The sequence below is a fragment of the Mustela nigripes genome, chromosome 2 (assembly GCF_022355385.1).
Source record: "Mustela nigripes isolate SB6536 chromosome 2, MUSNIG.SB6536, whole genome shotgun sequence".
Lineage (NCBI taxonomy): Eukaryota > Metazoa > Chordata > Mammalia > Carnivora > Mustelidae > Mustela > Mustela nigripes.
Window position 1 is genome coordinate 17,672,956 of NC_081558.1, and position 16,187 is coordinate 17,689,142.

General features: G+C 44.4%; 1 protein-coding gene and 1 long non-coding RNA gene across 11 annotated transcripts in view; one reads left to right on the forward strand and one right to left on the reverse strand.

The window, feature by feature from the left end:
- MAP4 (microtubule associated protein 4) overlaps positions 1-16,187 on the reverse strand; it is a 197,325-nt gene that overhangs the window by 27,418 nt on the left and 153,720 nt on the right. The window lies entirely within an intron of this gene.
- LOC132011274 (uncharacterized) lies at positions 4,336-9,913 on the forward strand. The gene is made up of 2 exons (XR_009402350.1): positions 4,336-4,427; positions 9,579-9,913. It is a non-coding gene; the product is annotated as an uncharacterized LOC132011274 (long non-coding RNA).

Below are 16,187 nucleotides of genomic sequence, written 5' to 3' on the forward strand. Positions count from 1 at the left end.
TGCTGTGTTCTTCTGGCTGCAAGAGACTGTCACTCAGTCTCTGATGGTACTTCTAACAAGGGCTTGAAGGCACTTCCCTGGGCCAGGGGGTTTCACTAGGTGGGGGCTGAGTGATGCTGGACCCATAGAATACAGTTTCTCTTGACTTGTTCTCTGGCTGCCTGGTGCTGGCAGACTTTCTGTTTGATCTCTGCAGGAACTGCTGGAAGCAAGAAGCACTTACCTGGCCTTTTGCTGCTGGAGAGAAGGTTGTAGGAGGTAATCTCCTCCCCCTTCTGCTCCCCGACAGAAAGCCAGATGATACCAGGCCTGTGCGTGTCACTGACACAGTCACCTGGTGGAGGACGAGGCATAGGTCGTATTGTAATACTGTCAGGTGTAGAATGGGCAACAGGTAGGCCCTCATGAGCCCCATGTTCAGCAGCACTGAGCCCACTGCTATTTGCTGATTATGGGCAGGAACAGGGCTTCCTCTTTCCTGGTCTTTTGGCAAGAAAAAGTCGGCTTTTAGTTCTTTCTTTTTTTCCTTCTCTTCTCTTTCTTCTTCCTTTTTTTTGGAGGGGGAAAGCACCTATGCTTGTTGGCACTTCTGGGTTGTAGGTACTCCCCAGGGCCCAGACCTGGGTACATGGGAGATGAGAAACAAAACCCAGGGAACTCACTCCACACGGTCCTTCCTCAGTCTACCCTCTCATCTGCACCTTTCAGATTCCTTTTATAATTGTCTGCTGAATTCTTTTCAGAATATTTAGCTGTACTCAGAGGAGAGGAGAAAAAAAAAATTGAATCAAGTGGTCTTCTCTTGGTAGGAGTTCTCCTAATGTATAGCATTCTGTACTTTTTAATGTTTGAGACTCTATGTATTTTTGGTCAAAACTGAATTTGCTTTGTTTTAAAAATATGGGGGCAGCTGGGTGGCTCAGTCTGTTAAGTGTCTAACTTTGGCTCAGGTCATGATCTCAGGGTCCTGGGACCCAGCCCCACACTGGGCTCCCCACTCAATGGGGAGTCTGCCTGTCCCTCTCCCTTCACCCCAGCTCATGCTCCTTTTCTCAAATAAATAAAATCTTTAAAAAAAAAAATATGAAGAAGAAAAAAAGTTTTAAAACCACACAAGGTTGCTAATGTCTTTTTTCCCCTAGAGCAAGCCAAAAGATTATCTTACCAAATGCGGGACTTACTGTCATTAGCCTCAGACCACTATGAACATTTTTCAAGAGGCACAGGATTTTTCGGTAAACAATGCGACACAAAGTTGCATTGCCCATGATATAAGCATGTTAACATCTCAATCTGTATCATAAGTACTGGTCACCCAGTGAAGAACATGTGACATACAAGTAAGCAGAAACTGCTACGTCCCACCCAGACGGTGCTTCCCACCACAACCCCCATCAATGTCTCTGTGGTTTCAAAAAAGAATGCTCAAAACAGAAGTCATAACTGATCCACAGACCTTCTCCCTTCAGCTGGATTTTTCCAGTATGTATGTCTGCTGGGAAATCCAGGCTCAGTGTCAGAGCACCACTTTGACTTTTCTCTCTGTTACCCTCCCACATCCAGTTTTCAAGTCGAGTTGATTAGCTGATTTCACCGGCTACTCCTACATGAATCAAGCTGCTATCACAAGAATTTCTGCCTTCAGTCATCTGTCCCCCAGCTCATCTTATCCACTGAGAACAGGGGAGTCATCCTAAAGCCGACTCTGGGCCACTTAGTTGTTACAGGTAGCCACCCTTTTTAAAAAGCATCTTAGGGTGGCATCTGAAGCTTGGGTTCCAACCAACTTCCTAGATTTGACCTCCCGTTATTTCCGGCCATGTATGTACACATGACTAGGACATGTCTGTTCAACCCACACTCTTCTCCCAAGAAGCCCCAGATGAATGAGGTAAACAGACAGAAGGGATGTAAGGTAGCATGAAGTGGGGCACAGAGCCCAAACCATGGCAACCCAATGCCCTGTGCAGACCAGTCACTAAAGCAGCAAAATGGAAGAGATGGCAGAATAAAAAACAGTTCCCAGAAGGGAAGAGAATGGAACACATGTTTAAGGCGAAGCAGATGTCCTGAGAGGCACACAATGGCTGCAGCCCGGCCACACTTCCTGCAATTGGCTTCCCTAAGACTCCCTATCAATGAACACCTTTTTATAAATTTGAGTTCCTCTGAGTGTGTTTCCGTTCTTTGAAATTAAATAATCCTTACAAGGGTGCCCCATGAATACTGGTCATTGTTCTTTTACCTAATGTGAGCTGTCTAGGCTTCACACCTTTGTTTATATGAGTTCCTTTGCCTGGAAGACTTTCCCTTGCAATGTTACATTCAAGGCTTCAAAACCACCTCGTCCAGGTAATTGTCATGATTCATCCCTCTCTCATAGTCCCTTTCCCCACCCCAATTAGATCATAGCTTGCCTGACAATCTAACGATAATATCCAGTGCCTAGATAGAAACTGGCAGATTGGAGGCACAGGAAGTAAATGAATCTTTATCTAGTTTTACCTACATGGTGTTTTGCACTTAAGAGTTGGCACTTAAATATTTTATTAGGTAGGTAGGTCAGTGAGGTTTGCAAGTTACTTGAATTTTTTTTCTACCACCATGAACTTCTGTTAGTGTGAACCAGGATGAACTTGTTTTTGAAATAAATGAAACTCCGCACTCATTACCCCCTAGAAGGTCTATGGCATGGAACCGGATCGACTGTAGCACATCAACAAGAAGATGACACAATCGTATCCACAAGGGGCTTGCAGTTCCACCCCAGCTAGAAGTAAGCAACAGCACAGAGTACCTGAGTTCTTGTCATCTCGGAGTCGTAAGTCACAGAGGAGATACGCAGCTTCTTTGCCCATCTCCATTACAAAAAAAAAAAAAAAAAAATCTTTTCCACTTCCCCTTCCCCTAGAAAACACCACTTCTAATTTTAAGAGAAAAATGAGTAAAAAACTTCATGAAAATGTACTAAGAGAAATAAATATTAGGCAAAGAGGCTATTTTTGACAGACAACACACGGGGTTTAAATCCCCATTAAGCAGCTTGTGAATCACAGCCCTTTGTGCTCAAACTAGACTCAGAGGAAAACAAGCTTTTGTAGACCACCAACAATAAGCTGGGGGGGGCGGGGGAGGTGGTGGACGGGGAAGAGCAGAGCCAGGGAAAGACCCAGAAGGCAGCCACAAAGACTGGGACCGTTAGTTCTCTCTCCTTTCCCTTCTCCCCCAAAATTCTCCCCACACACATACAGAAAGAGAAGACCAGAAGCAAGATTGGGGCACATGAAGAACTGGAAAAGAATATTAAATAGCCAGCTTTAAAAGGCTCTTTTTCCACTTGAACAAAAGTAAAATGTTCTCACAAGTGAAATGGAAAAGAAAGCTCGCACCCAGGCTCTGCTACTTAATGAGAGGAGGCTAGAGCTGATACGCCCATTGTGAATCCACACAGTGGCAGATTTTCAAGCAAGGAAATCAATCAGTTGTGACTGGATGATTTAGGGCTCAGGAATCATCTGGTTCAAACCAACAGGGAGCTGAGGGGTGGGAGGATGGGGGATGGGGTGGGCAGGGTGACACGGAGGTCGAGCAAGGGGTTCTATTTCTTCTGTCCACCACCCTCCGGCCCCGTCGGCCACCTCCCCCAGCCCCACGATCCGTCACGCCAGCCGACACTCCGGCTAATTTAGCTAGATTTACTTCGTTCACTTTCTCGCCTCACTCCCTACAACCTTCCAACGGGAGGAATTCAGCCTCCCCAGCACACAGACTCCAGCGGTAACAAGCTGCCTAGCGCTCCTGCCGGTAATCTGTCACTTTGGTTTCTTCCTTGCTGTCTGCTTGCTCCCCATGGAGGCAAAATTTAGAAACATACCATCACGTGGGGTCTCCTCACACAGGAACGATGGAGTGCTCTGGGTTGCAGTGACCTCGATTTCTTTCTTCTCCGCCAGAGCCGTCTGTCCTGGCTGTTTCTCACCTCCTTGGCAGACCTGGGGGCACAAATCTGTTCTTGTTTCGCTAACATCTTCTGGTCCTTTCTCCTTGCTGCTTACTTCAGGAATCTGCTCCAGCGTTCCATGCAGACACAACCCAGCGGGGCCCAGTTCCTTCTTCCCAGAGCTGCCGCTGCTGCTGTTGCAAAAGGGGGTCAGTTCTTCTCTCTTCCTGGCCACAGGCTCCTCACAGATGAAAAGAGGCATCTCTTCAGGAGACGGGATGGGCAGTTCCCCGGGGATCAGTCCGTAGCTAGCTGTCTGTTCATCAGCCACCGTCATGGAGCGCCTGACGGCAGGAGCCCCCACTCTCCTGGGCGCAGGACTTGGCACGAGGCTACTGGTAAGAGGCGGCAGGCCAGAAGAAAGCTCTTCTCGGCCAGGGAGTTCAGGATACTTCTCTCCAAGGTTGACAGCTGGGGGAACCGAGAGGTGAGAACATTCTGACAGGGCCCGGCGCATTGCTTTCTTCTGCTGGGGTACTTGGTCGAGCAAAGACCCCTCCTCAGGAGAACTCAATCGCTCCAGCTCCTTCTCATGGTCTCGGTCATGAGAGCTGACATTTACACACTCCTGGGGGAACTCTACCATAGTGATCGGTGGAATGGCAGTGGCCGAAGGCTCAGCTGTGGGGGCTGGGCATGCTATAGCCACAGATGGGGAGGATTCACATTCAGGTGGCCCAGACTTATCCTTCGCCACCCCTGTCGCCCGGCAGCCGGTAGTGATGCCATTCTTTCCTAGAGTTGCATCCCTCGAGCCCTGAGCCACTGCATGGAAGTTGGGGTTCCAAACACTGGTTTCTTGCTCTTTAACATACTGGGTGGGGATGTCAGCAGCCCCAGGGAAACCCACATCTGGCTGGCTCTTGGTCTCTGGCCCATTCTTCCCTGCCACCATCCCCTGAACTGTATAGGCTTTGTTCTTGTCTGGACCCTCTCCGGGTCCCACATGGAACTCAGCTGTCTTCTGGTGGACCGAGTTCCCCTCCGAGGAATGGCAGGTTTCTGAAATCACATACCTGCTCTCAAGGTGACCCGAGGCTGCCTGATACTCCTTGTCCGGCACTTCAATGCTGAGCTCTTTGTCTAGCTTCCCCTCAAAGAAGCAGAGCTTATTCTGCTCCAGGAAGCTGGCATTTTTCACAAGCCCGTCTTTCAGCTGCCCGTCCATGCTGACATTCAGTCCGATTTCATTCAGTTTGCCCTCTGTCCTCTGCCATTCAAATCCAGCTTGGCTGATTTCTTTTGGGGGGTCCATTTGGCACTCTGCAGGCTTGCCCTTACAGAGCTGGCCGTAAGCGGCAGTGCGAGAGGCAGGCTGCTTGTCTGAGAGCGACATCGTCTCTTCGACTGCTCTCCCCCCTCGCTCCTGGAGCTCTAACACCACCTACGATCACACAGAGCTGGCAGTGACATCACACCAAGTCCCCAGTATTCATGACAAAACCTATCTTTCCCCCAATGCTTCCCTCTCCTCCAGCAGCTGGGTGCTAAATGTATTTACTAGTGTGAAAGAAAGAACGAGAAAGAAAGAGAAAGGAAAGAACCTGCTACTTTCTGCACAATCAAATGCCACAGCCAAACTGAAAGTGTAATTTCCTGTTAGCTAGCACTCTGTTTAGATCTGCAATTTACAACACGGTATGGTGCCAATCTGGGTACTGAGGGTAGTAATTACTCCGGCTTTCACTGATACAGATACATGCATGCCCACACGTTCACTTATCTGACACTATGCCCACACTTTCCCATTCACCCACTCAAAAAATCGTTTTAAAAATAGGCAAGACTCATTTGCCAGTCCCCAGTCATAACCTCGAGAACAATGATTTCAGAAAATGGCTCAGAATTTCACTTAAAAAAGACTTTAATGTAGTATCAAAATTGGAGGTGTTCATTTCTCAGAGCACAGGTGGGTTTGCTGTCATAGCAACTTATCAAATTCACTTGAAAATTGACAAGTGGAGTCCCCAAAGCCCAGGGAGAGCTTCATCTGTAGCTCTGCACTGTGACAGAGTTTAATAAAGGGCTCCTTCCCGGATTTCAACAATCAGGGCTTTGGAGATGTATATCCCAGTAAAAGACACTTATGTGACAACATACCCCCCAACTCCTTGCACTTTGACTCCTGACCCTGCTCCCCCCAGTTCCTTGGAAAAGCAGGGTCCCTCCCTCCTACACCAGCCCTGCTTTTTCCAGCTAGCTGACTGCTCAGTTGCTATGTGAAAACACAGGGCCAGTGGATTTTCCTCTGACCTCTACAGCACAGGGACTCTGGCAATCTGTGACAGGGTCCAGGGTCCCAATTTAATCTAGCACGGTCCTTTGCTGTGCTGGCCTTTCTTTGAGTTTATAAACTGTACATTCCGGACTAAAGAATCCATAAAAGAAAATGCTTGAAAAAGAAAGTTACACTTAAAGGACAGGCCATATTCTACCTTGAACATAGCTGATTTTTGTTGCTTCCCCTGTAAGCCACCATCATGGGCTAACATAGGATACTATGAAATATTCTATCAAAAATACATGAGATGCCTTGTTCCAAGACAAAGAAAAGTCAGGCTGGACTGTTTTAAAGCCATCTGCCATCAACTGCACTGATCTGATTATCATTTTACAATAGCGCTTTTAGAAAAAAAGGGGGGGGGCAAGTTAAGATTTTTCTCTTTAGGGGCACCTGGGTGGCTCAGTGGGTTAAAGCCTCTGCCTTCAGCTCAGGTCATGATCCTGGGGTCCTGGGATCGAGCCCCACATCGGGCTCTCTGCTCTGCAGGGAGCCTGCTTCCCTTCCTCTCTCTCTCTCTGCCTACCTCTCTGCCTACTTGCAATCTATCTGTCAAATAAATAAATAAAATCTTTAAAACAAAAAAACAAAACAACAACAACAAAAAGATTGTTCTCTTTGACCTATAAAATGTGACAAGATAACCAAAGCACAGTCCAGGAAAGTTTCCTTAACTGGAACCCCTTTCTCCAAGCACCCATTCTCTACTACTCATACCGCTCACACAGCTTCTCTCGAGTCCCCACCTACAGTGCAGGAACCAACTGTATATGCCTTCTACGGTACCTAACACTGGGCTATGTTCATGATCAGGAGTGGTGGTGCTGAAATCCTCCCCCCACACCAAAAAAAAAAAAAAAAAAAAAAGTGCATTTCCATTTAACCTCTGCCCTGAACATAAACTGAGCCTCTCGTTCTTCTTGACCTTAAGCAGTTTAGTAGCAAAACACGTGAAAGCCAGTGAACAAAGGTTCACTGACAAGGAACCAAGGTCATCTTACTCTACCGCAAAGCTCCCACCAAGGAAAGGGAAAGTGAAGATGCATAATGAAATGAAGGGGATGCCGAAGGATTATGATTCTACTAAGTAACCAGGGAAAAAGAAAGATGAGAGCCTCAGGTACAGAAAAGCTTGGTAATGAAACACAGCTGAATCCTAGCTTTCTTATATATATATACACATATGATATATATAATTAAGTACATATATGATAAAAGTTAAGAAAGTCTGGCGGGAGGCTGTTGTTGCAATGCTGTCCAAACAAGCCAGAGGCAAATTTTAGAAAATACCTTAGACAATAGGTATGCCTCAACAGCCCCATCCACTCAGAAACTAGTCACTCCCTGCCCCTAACACGCATGCGCAGTCTCAATTCACTGACATCTTCTATCTTTGGTTTGTGGGAGAAAAATATTAACCTGGAGTCAGAAGATCAGGTTTTTTTTTTTTAAAAAGATTTTATTTATTTATTTGACAGAGAGAGATTACAAGTAGGCAGAGAGAGAGAGAGAGAGGAGGAAGCAGGCTCCCTGCTGAGCAGAGAGCCCGATGCGGGACTCTATCCCAGGACCCTGAGATCATGACCTGAGCCGAAGGCAGCGGCTTAACCCACTGAGCCACCCAGGCGCCCCAGAAGATCAGGTTTTAAAATCTCTCTGTGCCACTAACAGTTAGGATTCTGAGCACTGCACTTAACTGTTCCTAGCTTCAGTTTCTTCATCCATAAAATGCGGGGAATCTTAAAGGTGGCTTCTGGTCTCTCCATTTTAACACTCTTACATCTCATGAGAAGGCTGAAATATGCATCAAGGAATCACAGGTCTGTTGCTATGTCCCACTCAGAGGGATTTAACTTGGGGCTCCTGTGGCCAGTATGTTCAGAAGACCCCACCCCTCCCCATGCAAGGGAGCTGCCTGTTGGAAGAGGCATGATGGGGGCCGTAGCAGCATGTCTGACAAGGCAACTCAGCAGTCTGAGTTGGCTGCCATATTCTGGAGGGGCAGAGAGAACCCGGATGAAGAACAAGCATGGACACTTGTTCCTTAGAGTACAGTGATTTTTAATTCTAGGCAGATACTCCAAACCCTCCCACTGGTACCAACAACAAACAGAACAAACAAACATAGCTCAGGCAATAACGAGAGTTGCCAGTCCCTGGTACTGTCAAATCCCACATATCTTGTCTCAGTGACTCTATCTATAAATAGCAAACTGCAAGTCAGCCAAAGACCAGGAGCAGGAACCTGGAGAATGAAGCTGGCCGGTCACAAGGGAGCACATATTCTGGACCGTAGCTCTTACTGCTTATCAGAAATGTGGCAGCCTGAAAGAAGACAAAGATGTGGCATCTGGCTATTGGCACCAAGCAGAGGCCTCAGAGTTTATAAGGCTCGAGAGTCAGAGAGGTGAAGGGGCAATATCAGTGCCCAAGTGGTATAAGCCCAGACAGGAAGCCCAGAGTACAGGGAGTGCCCAAGACACCACGTCAGCTAGATGCTCCAGCCTACACAAAACAAGCCTGGTGTCACCACAGGGTCTGAGTACAACAGGAGAACATAAGGTATGGTATGGAGATGCCCACAGAACCCAACCCTTGTGCAGGGGTGAAGTAATGGAACATAAAAAACATTTAACACAGAGCATGTGCCCACTGATGCTAGTTTAAAAAACAAATAAAACAAAAACACAACAAAACACTAAGAAAATGTATTGAGGTACAAAGTAGTTTTACCACTTCCAGCCGGGAGTTTGATGTGAAATGATCAAGTGTAAACCCTTACACTGGAGAACTACTGCATGAGGTCCCCTCTGACAAAGGCAGGCAAAAATAAACCACCACCACCAAGAAACGCCATACAAATCCCCAATTTCAATAATTAACAGATAGGAGAAAAAGAAAAGCTTGTTAGTTCTCAAATTCGTACGAACTGCCTAAAGAAAATAATATTCTATTTTCCCAATCTCTGAGGACAAGGATCATTTTATTCTATCTTTACATTTTTATTATTATTTTTTAAGGTTTTGTTTGAATTGCCCGATGTTCATCACAAGTGCCCTCCTTAATGCCAGTCACCTGCTTCCCCCCCCTGCCCTCCCTTCTGGCCGCTTGCTCTCTGTAGTTAAGAGTCTTGTTTCTTGGTTTGTCTCTCTTTTTCTTCTGTTTGCTCCTTTGTTTTGTTTCTTAAATGGATAAGGATCATTTCATAAAAACAGTAGTGCAAGGACAATGAACCATGTGCTTCAGGACAGAATCAGAATGCTCCAACTCCCCTAACTTCACCTGCTCGTTTTACAGAAGAGCGAACAGGAGCTCGAGAAGGAAACAACAGTGGTTTGTCTGAGATCACATGGTGAATTAATGGAAAAGCCACATGGAAGATGCCTGGTTTTGGACCACCAGTCTTCGACACTGCTAGGCAGAACTTCACCTTGGTCACACTGGATGTATCCCCTTTTCATTGCTTCTTTTTTGTTCAGTTAAGACAAGTACTACAAGCTTTAATTTACAATACTCGTAATTTACTTTTCTGTGATCAATTCAAAAACTTCCAAATTAATATCCTTGTGTATACACGTATGTGTTTTGTGGGCAAAGCAAGCCTGAAATAAAGGAGAAAAAGCAGCACTGCATTTAGTTTTGGTGTCTATACCTTCATCATGGTCTTGCTTTAATTCTGCAAAGAATGAGGAAGATGTGAGTAACTTCTTCCTTAGCAATCTTGGGTTCTGAGTTTCCATTCTCAAGAGAACTTAATTTTTTTTTTTTTTTTTACATTTTATTTTTTATTCTTTTATTTTTATTTATTTATTTATTTATTTGTTTGTTTTTTTAATTTTGTATTTTTTATAAACATATATTTTTATCCCCAGGGGTACAGGTCTGTGAATCACCAGGTTTACACACTTCACAGCACTCACCAAATCACATACCCTCCCCAATGTCCATAATCCCACCCCCTTCTCCCAAACCCCCTCCCCCCGGCAACCCTCAGTTTGTTTTGTGAGATTAAGAGTCACTTATGGTTTGTCTCCCTCCCAATCCCATCTTGTTTCATTTATTCTTCTACCCACTTAAGCCTCCATGTTGCATCACCACTTCCTCATATCAGGGAGATCATATGATAGTTGTCTTTCTCTGCTTGACTTATTTCGCTAAGCATGATACGCTCTAGTTCCATCCATGTTGTTGCAAATGGCAAGATTTCATTTCTTTTGATGGCTGCATAGTATTCCATTACCCTAAAGATACAAATGTAGTGATCCAAAGGGACACATGCACCCGAATGTTTATAGCAGCAATGTCCACAATAGCCAAACTATGGAAAGAACCTAGATGTCCATCAACAGATGAATGGATCAAGAAGATGTGGTATATATACTCAAGAGAACTTAATTTTATGTTATGTTTTTGTATAGTGCCTCAACACCGTGAGCTTCCCTTCATGGGGCTTCTAAACAGGCAGGCGGGTCCTGCTTCAGTAAGAACAAGGAGAGAGCCAAAGATGGGGAAGGGGACAGAGTGGCTTATACCAATGCATACCAAAGAAGAAATGACAAAGAATAAGAATGAATGGGTTTTATGATTCTCGAACGAGGTGAATGCTACCTGGATCACAAAGATGGGAAGCCTAGTAAAGAAGAATTAGTAAAATCTGAGGATGGCTCTGTCAGTGCTCTGATCCAGTTCAGAATTATAGACATAGTTTCACTCCTGAGTTCACGTTCACCCACAGGGCACAGCTGTAGCAAGAACTCAAACCTCCCCAGCCACGGTGATATTCTATTAAGTTGGTGGATGAGGAACTTACATGAAGCCTTAAAAAGGCTGAGTATGTCAGGCAAAAATAAATGTGCTTAGGAATCAGAAGCTTTCAATTCTAGACTCAGCTGCCACTGGAATTCCTTTCCGCTAGGTTCTACTCCTATTCTTACAGAACTCACTTCGATGTCACCTCTGTGAAATCTCCCAGACCTTCACCCCCAAACTGACTCCCTGATGTTTTTATATCATACTTGCTCTACTCCATCTTAGGATTTGGCAACTACACCATAATCTTTTACTTATGTGCCTTTCCTGAGAGCTACTAGAAAGCAATGGGGGTGGCCCAGCAGTTGCATACACGTTAAGTTCTCTCAGTGGAAGGATGAATGGATTCCTTTTATATGGACTTTATCATTTGACCTTACCGTTCCCATCATTAAACTCATCTAGAGACGTTCCATTTTGGGAGGTTCTTTGGGTTAAAAACTTTTACATTCCATTCCGAGTCTAAGCAAAGTACAGAGATTCCCATGTGTCTGGTCAGCTGGTGGCTTCTGAGGCTCGTTCATCAGGCCATATAACACCATGTGTAGGCTCCAGGCATGTTGGCACAATTGGCAGGTCTCTGACCCCAGCAGATGCACTGGCAGATGTTTTGGTTTTTGCCTGTGCCTTGAGCTAGTACTCAACCTGTTCAGGGCCTTGGTTTTGATACGTTCCACAACTGGTTTCTCTGCATCTTTCCTATCCGTTACCAAGGCAACTAAGCTACTTTCCAAATTGACCAACTGTTCCCTGTTATTGTCTCCATGAAACAATTTCTAATAAATTATCATTACAACGACAGTCGATGATTCTACTGATTACAATGACTGAAAACATTCTTTACTAATAGAACCCGAAGGGTATGAAGTTGCAATCTAAGTTTCTTACCTGGGAGGAAATGATGTTTGTGTTTTTATGCACATAATTATATGCAGTAACATTTCAAAGCCATATTCTACTGAATTTCAGATACATTTTTTAGTACATGTTAAACTCAAGGAAACTGCAATTCTCCCTAATTAAGTTTCAAAGACAGGGAAGTAAACAGTATCAAAAACTGAAGTGAGGGGTGCCCTGGTGGCTTAGTTGGTTAGGTGACTGCCTTTGGCTCAGGTCATGATGTCAGGGTCCTGGGGTCAAGTCCGGCATCAGGCTCCCTGCTCAGCAGGGAGTCTGCTTCTCCCTCTGACCCTCCACCTCTTGTGCGCTCTCTCATTCTCTCTCTCCCAAATAAATAAAATCATAAAAAACAACAACAACAACAACTGAAGCGAGCCATCTAACTTATGTGAGTGACTACTTATAAAGCTAAATCACAGACTGGGGACCCACAAAATGGAGGCCTGACTCTGAAGTCTAAAAATCTTAGTCTGCACCTCTGGGAAACGCCTCACTGCCAAGGAAACCCAACATATATCAATCACATCCCTCCAACTCAGCTTTAGAGAACAGAACCTACCGCTAGCCTTGTAAGGAGGTCTCCACCCTCCTAGTCATGCTACTATGCAGTGCCACTTGTAATGCTCTAGAAAACGTGCTCTAGCCCCAAATCCCTCGGGCAGAGTGTACCTCCGCTTCTTAGGCACTGTACTTCCCCAATCCATGGACTGTTTTCCTTTAAATAAAGGACATCAAACTCCTTACTAAAATGTATTTTCTGTCATTTGACACCGTAAAGCACTAAAATGTTTATAGATGAAAAGTCCTCCAAGAAGTAGGACCTGGAAATTCTAACCCTTTGTTCTTTTAGCATCATACGGACTCTCCGGTGATCTCCATGAAAAAGAAAAGAGAATCATCCAACTACAAAAGGCAAACCCACCCGCTCCCCCAACCATCTCTTCCACCATAAAGTTGAAGATCCTCCACTTATGGAGGCAACACATGGGCTCCCAGACCTGTCAAGAGCTTATATTCCTCCTCTCAATTTCATCTCAAACTATTTCACAGATCTCCCTGCTTCCCTACTTGACTTATATCCCAGCCACTCCAAAATGTTTGCTACTTCTCAAACATTCCATGCACTTGTACTTCACTATGCCTTTACACAGTCTGTGCCCTAGAATACTTTACTCACCTTTGCTCTAAAAAGTTGTAGCTCGTATTAAAGAACTTCTCTCACTAGAGTAAATTATCTGTTTGTGTGTTTATCTCCCCACTCTAGAATCCTTGATGAGTAGAGAATGTGTGATTAACCTATCTTTAGAATGGGGGAATAATGTTACCTGGTGTACGTTGAATGAATGAATGAACTAAATACTAAAAAGTCCTAATCATGTTGAGTGTCCACTATTTACAGAGTAATAGGCAACGTCTGTATGACAATTATATTTCTGTCTAAACTTAAACAAATTGCCATCACTGCTAATCAGTTTAAAAACTAACAATTTCAATTTGCTCATAGCTGAGATAACCTGCTTCAACATCTTAGGTTAAAGTAAGAAGTAAGGGGGGGGGGCTCCTGGTGGCTCAGTCAGTTAATTGTCTACCTTCAGCTCTGGTCATGATCCCGGGGTCCTGGGATGGAGCCCCTTACAGGTCTCCTTGCTCAGCAGGGAGTCTGCTTCTCCTTCTGCCTTGCCTGCTGCTCTCCCTGCTTGTGGTCTCTCAGTGTCAAATAAATAAAATCTTTTAAAAAAGCGAGGGGGGGGGCAGGTAAGGGAAATAAGAGAAATAGGATAAAGGGTAGACCTCTTTATTGTCTACTTCATATTTTATCTTACTCCTTTTTAAGATTTTCTTAAAATTTTATTTGAGAGAGAGAGAGCGAGCGAGCTAGAGTGAGCACAAGTTGGGTGAAGGGCAGAGGGAGAAGCATAGAGATTCCCTGCAGAGCAGGGAGAGACGGATGTGGGGTTTGATCCTGGGACTCCAGGATCATGAACTGAGCTGAAGGCAGACACTTAACCAACTGAGACACCCAGGCAGACCTATTTTTTAAGGTTTATTTTTTAGTAATCTCTACACCCAACATGGGGCTCAAACTTAGAACCCCCAGATCAAGAGTTTCATGGTCTACCAAACTGAGCTAGGCAGGCACACCTGTCCACTTTTAAAGAAGAAAATATTTCTACATCAAAATTCAGAAGCTACACTGTTTATCATCTGGTTTCTGAATCTCCCAATGCTATTGTCACCTCGGGATAAAAGTGACTGGTAAAGGAGTGTTAAGGGGAAGAACCTCATCTTAAAGTAGAAAAATTAACACTTGCTGGACTCATTTCAAAGAATATTTACATGCACTGGTTCCAATAAGGCAAATGGTAGCCCTGGATTCTTTGAGGTTTGAAAGAGTTTAAGACAGTGCTGAACATCAAAAAATGGTAGCAATTTTTAGTTGTATGACATATAGAATTTCCCATTAAATTTCTCTAATTATAGCTATTTTTTTAAAAAGCCAGAGAATGAGCAGGTAGATGGGAAGAAAGCAGCAAAAAAAAGATATTACCAAATAGATACTTCTCCAGTTGTAAAACTGTAGCAAGTTTTAAGATTACAAATGGTTTTTTCATCTGCTGAGCATATTTTATTTATAAAACTGTTAGGATCTGAGGTTTATAAATTACTTCGAGTTTCATGCCAAGAGAACTTCCTACCATAAACTGACATTCCCAGCTGCTGGAAGAAGGGCTCAGGCAAACTAAAGAAAAAGAAATGAAGCCAGGGAGCGGGGGGAAAGAGGCCAGTTTCTAACTATGGCAAATGGAAGGCCCTGTCTACAGGGACCCATGGTGACTGTCCCACTGTCCCAGGACAACATGCCAAGTGCGCTGTCACTCACAGCTCTACCTGGCTGCCAGGGAAGCAACTGGCGTGAAGCGACAGCACAGACCCGAGTCCAGTAGAGGGTTGTCCTTTCACACCTGCTCTTTCATTCACAAAACACAGTCCCACGGGAAGTCTTTTTCTGACAAAGTGAGCTTAGATTTCCCAATGTATCACAATCCTCCCTGCCTAGAATATACTTCAGAGTATGTGACAAAATCTTCTGCTAAAGTTTCTGTGAACTTGAGAGTAGTATGAAAACATAACAGGAGAGAAAACAGTAAGAGAGCACGTATTTAGCAATATATTTACTTTTCATATTTCCAAAGAGGATAAGACTGGGAAAAGAGAATTCATTTAGGGGAACCTGGGTGACTCAGTTGGTTGAGCGGTGATTTTTTTTTTTTTTTTTAAGATTTTATTCATTTGTCAGAGAGAAGCAGGGGAGAGAAGCAGACTCCCCACTGAGCAAGGAACCCATGTGGGACTTGATCCCAAAACGCTGTATTATGACATGAGCTGACTGTAGACGCTTTACCGACTGAGGCACCCAGGCGTCCCGAGTGGCCAATTCTTGATGTTGGCTCAGGTCATGATCTCTGGGTGGTGGGATCAAGCTCTGCATCGGGCTCCGCGCTCTGTTCAGAGTTAGTTTGTCCCTCTCCCTCTGATCCTTCCCCCCTCCCTCAAAAATTAAATGAAAATTAATTCATTTATAATTTTTAAAATGTCATTAGATGGCATATATGTGTAAAGCTCAAAAGTAGCTGCTAGGCAAAACACATGAATAAATCAAACACAGCCTCTGCCTGGAGAATAAAATGCTAGATGAGCCAAAAGACCTAGATCCCAAACCCAAATTAGCTTCTGATTCAAAATTTATGTCCTCATGATGTGTTTCCATTTCTCTACCTAAAAAAGTACTTACTTAGTGCTTAGATATTAAAATTAAAAAATATGACTGTCAACCTTCATCTGTTTCAAGAACCTAAAACTTCTGGAACATTCCTCTGCAGCAAGAATAAGAAAAGCGCAGGCCTTAGTGTCAGAAAGACTTGGGTTCAAATTCTACCCTCTGATACGATACTATCTGCATGACCTTCATTGCGAGGGTCGCCATTTTCTCATCTGTAAAATGGAGAGAAGACTTCATAGCATAGTTAACTGTGTGTGTGTGTGTGTGTGTGTGTATGACTACCTACATACCTACCCCCGACATAACTAGGCACATGGTATCCACTCAATAGATGGCACTTGCTATTAATCACTGGCAATCAGGGGGAGGGCAGTTAACACAAACGACATGGAGTGAAGAACAAAGGAAACGCTGAA